We start from the raw sequence: 11192 nt of genomic DNA on the forward strand, positions 1-11192 counted from the left end.
TTCATCATGTTCTGTGTCCTGAGAGCTTGGCTTTATGATCAAAGAGAATATTCTTTCTGGCCTCTGCCATCTGGAAGGTACATGCTGGTATGCATCTGGTGGCCAGTGGAATAGACAGAGATTCCAAGACAAAATCACAAGTAGCGTTCTTTTAGTCCGGCTGTGCCAACTTTCAGGGAAACTTGTAATAAGGGGTCTCAGTCTGAAAGGGGCCTTTGTATTCTCAACCTTTGCTGTCTTGCTAATGCTGGAAACGTACTGTTCCAATAGCAGAAGCCCTGTGTCACAGATTAGCAGATCTGTCACTGAAGGTATCTTACATTCCCATGACAGATCAGAGATACTGTTTTTACCACACCATTCTTACCACCTGACAACAAAGGTCTTTGCTTTCTTAGGCTAACTCTAGAAGTAAACTCTTAGATCCTGAGGGCTGCAATTACTGCACTCACTTCAGGGACATCTCTGAATTCCAAGATAAAGATTTATTCTAAGTCTGAGATGTTACCTATAGGTCTTTCCATAAGAAGGTTCTTTAGATTGTGTCACTAGTAAAGTAAGTATATGAATGGAGATCTCTTTCATTAACGGCTAGACAATGGATATTTTGAATTGAGAAAATGTCTATATTTTTAAAAAGTTTAGAGAGCTCTCACCCTAAACAGCTGTCTTCTTGGTATCCCTGGGAAGATCAAATTGAAAAGAGAATACAAAGAAGTTTCACAATTAGCCTTAGGGATTCCCTAAACAAGATGAAAACAGAAATTAGACTTGGAACAAAAATTAAAATCCACAGCCAGCATAAATTCCCTTTCACCATCCTCTCTTATGTACCCCTTTATTCCCAACTCCCCATCTCTGACTCTCCAGAAAATCTTTGGACCTCTGGACCTCAGGTATAAATTCCCCTTTTCAAAATCCAGCCCCTACTCCTCAACAAATTTCTTTAACTCCCCAAATTCCTTCAACTTTCCCCCCTAAATCTTTTAAACACATGGCTACCTGTTTTAACTTCCCCTTTCCTATAAGATTTACAAAAAGCACTCTGGAATGACCTACAGGCCCAGAGTATACAGGTTATTTATGTAAATGTTGAATGTCAGGAAATAAACTTGACAGCACCACCTGGGACAGGTGGTAAGGCTAGTTGTACTGTCCCCTACAACTGCTCCTGCTTTTCAGGGCTCTATACCCAGGCCCTGCCCTGCCAGCTTTAGGCCATCCCACGCAATGTCCCTCATGGATGTATCCTAAACTCCCCACCACTAAAAATTCATGTACCCTTGACAGCAGATTTTTTAAAATTATAAAAATCTTTTTAAAATTATAAAAATCTTTTACCTACACTTCCGTAAAATCCTGTCAAATGTAGAGGGTAATGAGAAAGATTAGTGGCCATTCACAACCCTAATTACTGAGACCCTGATTGGCTGCTAAAGGGTGTTCTTCTCACCCATGATTTTACTGTAGTTATTGTACAGGCGAACATAACCAGGAGAGTCTCCCTCACACAATAAATAGATGGCCTTTACAAGCCTTCCTGTAAATGTCCAGGAAATGGCTCAGCTGGAGGTTAACACTCGGGGGCTGATAAAAGCAATAGTAGAGGCTTTTGCCCCTACAGTGAATAAGTCTAAAGTTGAATTGTGTGCTCAGAAAGAAAGAGAGCCTTGAAGACCTTCATTGAATACTTTACATAGACTTTCACAGGCATACTGAACTAAACCTAGAAACTCCAGAACACAGGAATCTTTGATTTCCGCCTTCCTAAGAAATTTTGTTCCTGTTGGAGAGGCAAATTCAAAATATCGTAGTTGGATGGGCCAGCCAACCTATAAGTTAATAGAATAACAGTAGAAGCCCCATTCAGTTTTTTGAGTATAGTTTGTAGGAATACAGAAAAAAGACAAAGTAAAAAATTCTTGCTCTGTGACTTGAATCTTTAGAGGCAAAACTGTAACTCTAAGAGCAACTCAGAATCCATAGAGACCTTCCTATTTGCCTCCAGACATTTGCAGATATGGTAAAAAAAAAAAAAAAAATCTGAAAAGTTAATTGTTCTACACTTAAGAGAGAGGAATTTAAAAAACAATTTTCCTAGGCTCCAGCACCCCTAGAAGGTCTAGTTTTCTCCTCCTGTGTGACAATTCTCCATCAGTTGACAGGGTCACGTAATCTTCAGTGGCATCCCACAGCCTACCATTAAATTTAAAACAGAAAATTGGGAACTGAATTTTTAAATTGATACTGGTATGACTTCCTCCACCATTTGGTCAGAGTATTTATCTCTACCTGTCACCTCTAATTTTAGTCAAGCTGTCAGAATCTCTAGGCAACTTATTTCATTGCCTGTACCTCAGCCCACCTCAATATCCTTAGGCCTTCTTAAGACCCGTCTTGACTTTCTAGTTCGTAACTCCTTACCACCAAACCTATTTGGTAGACATTTGTCATGTAAACTTAATGCCACTATGAAAAAAAGTAAGAAGAAAAGCATTTTTATTTTCCTTTCCTTGTACCAAAACCCTGAGTTTCCTAATTTCCTTACTGGAAACTGAAATTCCTCTAAGAGGACACATCTATAAAAGAGGTCCCAATTAGTCTCTCGGCCACACATGCAAATAAAGTTGGATGGCTACTGAGTGCATGCAGAGCCCATGTACATTACCTGGAGGAACAAACAAACTGAACAACGAAAACGTTTCCATCAGCAGCCCAATACGCTCTCTTCAGAGATGTGGAGTGAGGGATTGAATTTATAACGGACACTCTTTTGCAGCAGGGTACACTTGTCTTTATGTCCTCACCCTGTAACCCTCCGATCTTATCAGTAATGAAAGTTAAATTTGACTCTTATGGGAACCAAATATATTGATTTGTGGAAAACATAAGAGCCATAAACTCTTTTGTCATTGCCAGCTATCCTGTAGTCCCTAATCCAGCTACTATTCTTACCCCAATTCCCACTGATGCAACCCGGTTTAGAGTAAATGACATTTGTTCAGCTTTCTTTTCAATCTTGTTGCATCCTGACTTACAATTTATTTTTGCATTTATATTTAGAGGGAGACAGTTAACATGAACTCACCTACCTCCGGGATATTTTGAGTCATCCTCAGTATTTTCCTAAGTCCTTAAAGCTGACTTAGATCTGTAGCCTTTACCCAAGTCTCCATTCTTGTTCAGTATGTTGATGACCTTTTACACTGTAAACAAACTAAATAGGGCACTCTTTCAGACTCTCTCATTTTCCTAAAGGCATTAGCTGAATGTGGCCATAAAGCTTCCCAATCTAAACTTCAATGGTTATAAACAACTGTCACCTACTTAGGACATGAAATATCTGAGGGCATTCAAAAGCTGACCCCAAAATGCCTTGAGTCAATTTTGTCCATCCCTCTCCCCAAAACAAACAAGCAAACAAAGCAGTTATGTAACTTTTTGAGGGTAACTGGCTACTATGTCAATGGATTCCCAATTTTGGTCCCTTTGCTTTCCTTCTGTATGTCTCCTCCCAGATATCACCTCAGAGCTCATTTCCTGACCTTCAGTCATTAACCTCCTTTGAAACCTTAAAATCAACTTTATCCACACCCCTAGCTCTCAGCTTACCTAATTTCGACAAACTTTCATCTTTACTGCCATAAAAATAATGGTATTGCTGCGGATATTCTAAGACAACCTTTTGCCTCTCAGATCCATCCTATAGCATACTTCTAGTGCTAATTAGACCTTATAGCATCAGGTACACGCCTATGCCTATGTGCGGTAGCCACAACTGCCACCCTGATTGACAAAGCCAGTATTCTGATATTAGGCTTTCCCATTGACCTCCATATTCTCCATGCTGTGTCTGCTCTCTCAGAAGTTCACAAGACACAGCAGCTCTCTACACGGTGACAGACCATTTATGAATAGTCCCTTTTGACCAATGATTTCATCTTCTTGCATCGTGGTAACACTTTAAATCCAGTTACTTTATTACCCCTCCCTGATGATGGAGAGCCTCACTCCATTCCATACGATTGCTTTGTGACTATAGAAACGATCTCAATGCAATGGGAGACCCTCCCAGATACCCTCTCAAACAATGTGGACTTCTATTTCATGATGGCTCCTGTAAATGAAATTTCTAGGGAAATGTAATAACTGGTTATGCCATAGTTTCCCCACATAAAACATTTGAGGCATACCACTCCCTCACTGTAAAATAGCCCAAGCAGCTGAACTCATAGGTTTTACTAGGATTTGCACATATTTACACTGACTCCAGTTAAGCTTTTGGGGTCTTCCATGCTGTTGGCACAATTTGAAAATGACATGGATTCTTAACCATTGCAGATACTCCTATTACTAATGGGCATATAATCGCTGCCCTATTATAGGCTTTTTGCCTCCCTTTTAAAATTGCCATAATTTACTGTTCATACTAAGGAAACTGATATATATTTAGGAAATGATAGAGCAAATAAAGATATTAAATATGCAGCCCCAAACATACCTCCCGTCTTTAACTCCATCCAATTTTTAAACCTGCCTTTATCTCTCTTTGATATTAACTATCAGCCAAATGCTGCACAATCTGAACAAGACAAATGGATACTGAAAGGTGCCAAACAATTATTGGATGGATTATGTTTTGAATGAAACAGACTTCCTGTAGGCCCTTTTCTTTTGACTTTTTGGCTTGTACTTATGTCCTATCAATTGGGACATATGTGCAGGTGAGGGACAATTAAGGAACTAAAAGACAATTCATTCTTCTCTGGCATCTAAAAAATTTCTGAACAAATTATTTCCCAGTACACCACTTGTAAATCTCACCAAATTTCTGGAAGAAATCAATATACCCCATGAAGTTCTCCAAGGCCCACGCTGTTCTTTGCAGCAGTCCAAATGGATTTATGACTTACCTCCAGCTTTAGGCTATTTTCACTGTGGTTATTTTCTGCATGTATATTGAATGGATTAAATGTCATCTGACTAGGTATGCTGATGCTACAACAATAGTAAAAAAATAGTAACTGAGATTATTCCAGCTTTTGGCATTCCCTTACAGATTGAATCGGACCAAGGAACTCATTTTACAGCAGAGATAAACCACTTGCTAACAAAGACTCGGGGGTACTCATTAAAATTTTATACTCTGTACTATCCTCAATCATCAGGGCAAGTGGAATATAAAAATTTGGACATAAAAAAAGACTTTAGGAAAAATCTGTCAAGAAACTGGACTTAAATTCCCAGAAGTACTACCTCTGGCCCTTATAAAGGTCCAGAATACTCCAAATAGAAGACAATAGATTGACCCCTTTTGAAATAGTGTTTAGATACCAACCCAATGCCTGCTGGCATCTCTAAACCTTCTATTCCTGAATGAAATGAACATTTTGGGAACTTACACGAACAATTTGTTGCAATGACTCGCTATATACAAGGACTAACTAGTATACTTTAAGCATATTGCCAACAAGTAAAAGGGTTTTAGCCTCTAACAATGGACAAGGTTTCCATCTCTTTTGACTAGAAGATTGGCATACATCAAAGTGTTTAGAAGAAAACATGCACTGTCAGCTCAATGGGAAGAAACATACGAGGTACTGCTAATCACCTACACTGCCATAAAAAAAAAAAAAAAATCTTCCTGGATCCATGCAAGTAACATCGAAATAGACCCTGATCACCACTCCCAAGATAACTAGAAGACTATCTCTGCAGTGACCTTAGAGTAAGGATTTCCAGACCCAATTCCCAGGCTGTAGGAGCAAACAGCATCACGAAGTAGACCACTTTTCTCAAGATCACAGATCAAGAAACTTTGATTTCACCTATCCTATCATTTCAAAGATAACCTACAAGCGCGCACGCGCGCGCGCGCACACACACACACACACACACACACACACACACACACACCATCTTTCTTATTCATGAGCAATCTTTTCTTCCAGTATTAATCATTTATAGAAAGGCTGGAAATTTCTTGATTCAAACTGTCCTACTTGTTCTCTGAGTTTCCACAATGGGCTCCCTTTCAACCTGTGTCTTACTCTTATTAACCCTTACTTTTTCAACAGGGCATGAAACAAAACCCCCTTAGGCCAGTTTACTAAATCCTGACCATATTTAATGAATAAATCTGATTATTGATTATGTCGACATCCAGGTAGTGCAGAAGAACCTAGTTTTCCTTCCTGCCAGTACCTGGTGGACTAGGTACAGAAGATGGATGAATGACAGGGTGTGGTATCCAGGCCTGGAAAAACATCACTCTGCCTCATTTTCTGGTGAATTATATAGTCCCAGGAAAACCTCTACAGAAGCTCAAGGACTATCTCTTGCTCAGATATACACAATAGGTGAGAATTTTTACCATTATATTGATGTAAAAATGTCACTGGACTTTTCCTGGGTGACATGCCAGGGTCATATTGCAATCAGACCTTGTCATGTGATTCTGTAGATGGCATCTTCAGACCAGACAAGATTAAAAGTGATTCTAGCACTATTTTCTAGAGCACAGATGTTTGCCAAATCACCAAATGTTTTTGGATGGCTCAGATTCCACCTTGTATTATATGGGGTATCTCAGCTACTCCCCTAATTAGATTGCCCAATACTCCAGACTATATATGAGTAGACCAAAAATATGGAATAACTTGGGCAGGTGACAAAGCCAAATTTCACAGCTGCCAAAGCCAGACTGTGGGCCTCTTACATCAGATAATTTGCAACATGTTCAGCTCTTACAAACTGGCAAGAATACATAGAAAATGGAGATATGTGGCTGCTAACAGTATCAACAGTAAGGTCATGGAATGTCCCAGATCCAGAAAGTTACATATTCTATTCTAATCTTACCTTTGAATCACTCCAATCTTTTTTTTCTTATGTGTTGACAAGTATCTAAAGTGTTCCCACCTAAGTGGTCAGGACAGCGTGGACTCGGATATTTGGATCCTACTGGCACCGAATACCTCACCTTAAATGTCAGCTGAATTGTAAATTTGAGCTAATTTGTCCATAAAATTGTGCCATGTTGGACTAGAAATCATGGAAAATCCATTCGTATATCACCACTCCAAGGTTTTTTTTTTTTTTTTTCCCAATTTCAAGGACCTTATTCCAAAGCTTTGGGACTTGTAAATTGGAAAGACAATCTTAAGTCTTTCCATTGGTAGTAGAACAAAAGTTCAATACCACTGTGTGGACTTTGGAACTAGTCCAGTAAAAGAAGTTGACAGCTTAACCTCTGTTATACTCCCAAAACTGTTGTTCCCTAGATATACTGACTGCCAACAAGGAGGAACTTGTGCAATCATTGGTGAACTTTTGCTTCTACGTAAATCGAACAGGACAAATTGTGTCTAACTTTTACATCTATTAAAAGAGAACCTTAACACTTTCCATCATATAAATGAAGCACAGCCATTTTATTGGACTGATCTATTCCCAGAGTTGGAGGACTGGCTTAATGGGTTGACGGGAAATGTGCTTTGATTTGTTCTTTTCTGTTTATACATTCTCATTCTAATCTACATTTCTTTTCCCTCTGCAGATCTCTTACTGCTTTGCTATTAACTGGATTCTGATCTCCACAGCCATCAGCTCGGCTTTTAATGTGTGAAACTTCCAGGGAAGTTTCAGAGGAGCAAACTGATAAGGTTCAGCATAGGCCACTCCCAAGTATGCCACTTTGGCATATTATTTTGAATTAAAGTTCTTAAGAAATAGCTAGTGCAAGGATGACACTCTGACAGCTGTCTCCCTGAAAACAGGAAATAAATTCCCACATGTGAAGAATACCATTCCTGAACCCAGAAAGTAGAAGGCATCCTTATTGCTAGGGATAGAAAATTCAGGACCAAGAAGACTGTATAAACAGTTACTTCTTTATTAATTTGCTAACCCGACCCCAAACCCCTTAATCAATTCTTCACAAACAATTGTTTCTTTGTTTAAAAGGTATAAAAGCTAACTTTTCTCTCCATTAGTTAAACATATATAATGGGAGAGAGAAAGGAATGTATGTGTTTGAAATAATTAACATCAACTATAACTACAGATTGGGAGAATCAAAAAATTAAATTTCATCTTTATACTTGTTACAGATCCTATATCTATACATAAGTGACTTCTTACTTGTAAAGGTTTCTCATGTTTTATCTGTAAACATTAATTGGTTTTAAATTTGAATATGAATTGTTACTTTCATCGTAAGGCATTGAAATTATATAAGTGGCATATTCATAACCTATTGAGTTCTGTTAATGAATTAGGTACCAACTGCATGTTTATTTTTTCATAAAATATGTTCATGAAAAGCATAGACAACACCAAAGTTTAATAAATCATATACTTTTTATATCCCAAGAAAGCCAATATTCTCATATGTAAATGATGTTGCAGAATGCCCTGAAAGAATATAGTTTCTATATAAGTATGTCAGCACAAAATATTAAAGTTTAACAGTGTAATGCCAGAAGTTGGGTTTTCTAAAAGATATATTCATAAAGTTCTTATAATATTAGGACAGCTATAAACAATTATCTATAACATTACTAGTAATCTCAAAAGTATATCAAATACAAGCTTTTAACTTCAGAAATCACATGGAATTGTTTTAAAAATTGTGCATGTGTTTGCTAAAGGGTGAAGATCATCAATAGTTTTAAATTATTTGTATTTTGTTTCCATGAAAAAGTTATATATCCCTATACAACAGTTAATACTCTGTTGTGATAATCTTACTCCTTGTAACAAATCTGATAAAGATATTTTCTCAGAATTATATATAATTCTGAGTAGTTGGAATTTCTCAATATTTTAGCTGCCTTATTTTTCTTTATTCTTTAAACACATGTAAGATGTCATATGCCATTTTGGGTTATCTGTTTCTTAGTCACTTATTTTAAAATTACAATATGATTTTACTTAATTTGAGTATTTTATATTATATGTTCAAATACCTGCTGGCATAACTACTACTTGATTTATTTTCTTACATGAAATAGTAAATGTTTAACATTCACAATGACAATTCTAAATTACTTTATTGATATAGCAAAAGAAATATTCAATTAAGTTTGCTTCAAAGTAATTTGTGAAATAAGTCATGACTTGTTTCATTTTTCAGTAAACCTCATATATATATATATATATATATATCATCTATGTATAGTAAGTTTTAGATTATGATGCTAAATCTAAATACAAGTCCATCAGTATCAAAACTGACTTTATACAGAGACATAATAAGACACACTAAATTGGTTTAGAGGATCATATTAGAAAATATTTTGAGCACTTAATCTGTTTGCTCATATCCAAATTTTATCATTATATCTTAACTCATTTGCTATTTCATAAACTGTTATACAAAAAAGGAAGAACTTATGAACAGAAAATAAAAACATCTCCATAAAGCAAGTACTAGACATATTTTTACAGGTGGACTATCCTAACAAAAAGATAATGAGTAAATTGTAGAAGATCAAACATTTTCATCACAGGGTGATATTTTAACATGTTATAAATTATCCTAATGCTTATAAATTAGAAGACCTTTATGAAAAATGATGCCCTACAAATGCTACTGCTTTAAAGTAAAAGAAAGAGAGCACTGCCAATGGTGGAAATGGTTCTGAATGAAAAGCATGGAGTTACAAATGTTACCCTTCAGAATTCTCTCAGAGCACATTATTATACCCACAAAACTAATAGTGTATTAATATAACATTGCATGACAAGGAATACAATCATCTCTAATATAATGCTCAGTGTAGTACATCAAAGGACAATGGACAAGAAGTATGACTGACTTTCTAAAATATAATAAAAATAATAAAATTCTCAGAAATTCCTTTATAATTTATTTTATTTTCTCACACCTACTCATAATCCCTTTGTAAGGTTTAATTAACACTAGAGAAACACTGACAACAATATATAGGCTAATAGCTATCAGTGGAAATATGAGTAAGAAAAATATTGATTTCCTTATATTATTTAATATTAGTAAAAATGTAATTATTCTTGTAAAACATTGAAAAAGAGGGGCTAATGCTCATAGAAAAAAGTTTGCATTGCATATTACTTTAGATTGAATGCTTAATGTTTAATTATGATTTGTTACAGAATAAGAACAGAATAATAGAGTTATAGCTTATATTTATTTTGCCAAGAATTCTATCAAGATATGTTACTAAATCTAAAATGACTTCTGTCGTTCAATAGACTTTTATAATATGAAAGTATTTTTTAGTAAAAATCTAAAATTTAATCACATAATTCTTTACCTTAGAAGACTAAATGTTTAATCATTTTAGCTACTAAGGTTTATCTTCTATAAAAATGTATTGATCCAATCTAGCTTCAAGATTGTTTGCTTATGGAACCCAAAAATGGAAAAAAAAAAACTATATAAATTAGAAAGAGATAACTTTAAAATAAACCTAGAACTTTGAATAGCATTAAGTATAGAAATATAAATAAAATGTTAAATTATGAATTAAAGGTAATTTATAGTTATCCAGAAGGAAGGATGATTAGCTTTGAGTATGGTATCATTTTTTATGCTTCATTGTCAACATAGAAACACGAAATGCTTCAGAAATTCAAAAAAAATTGTTTTAAGTTGCCAATGAAGAACCATTTTAATCATCAAAGATACTAAAGATTTTTTTCAAAATCTTGTTCCTTAACTGTTATTAAGCTTTGACTGAGTAAATATGGTTTATAGAGAATCTACTTATATAATCTTAAAGTGGATAGGTGATATAAACATTGAATATGTATAGCAAATGCTTTTTATATACTTTTCTTTTAAGCTCAGAATTTACAAAGGCTTACCAGAACACAGTATGCCTTCCTCTGTTCCCTCTCCCTTATTATTAGAAAAATCACTTCATAATCTACCTTTTTATGTGTAAAATAAAATTAAAGCACCATATATCCTCCGTAAGAAAATTCTGTAACTCAAGGAATATCTTAAATTACGTTTTAAGTTGTAACTTAGTTTGTAGTTACACAGACTAATCTAATTACTTCAACGAAACCTATCATTAAAATTTACATTATTCAATATGCGTCTTGAATTAAAATGAAGATGGAAGAAGAAAGGTAATGCAATTTAACTTATGGTGATGGCTTTCTAGCTAATGTGTACCAACTCTGAGAACAATTCAAATTTA

This window comes from Pteropus alecto, unplaced genomic scaffold, assembly GCF_000325575.1.
Source record: "Pteropus alecto unplaced genomic scaffold, ASM32557v1 scaffold24, whole genome shotgun sequence".
NCBI lineage: Eukaryota > Metazoa > Chordata > Mammalia > Chiroptera > Pteropodidae > Pteropus > Pteropus alecto.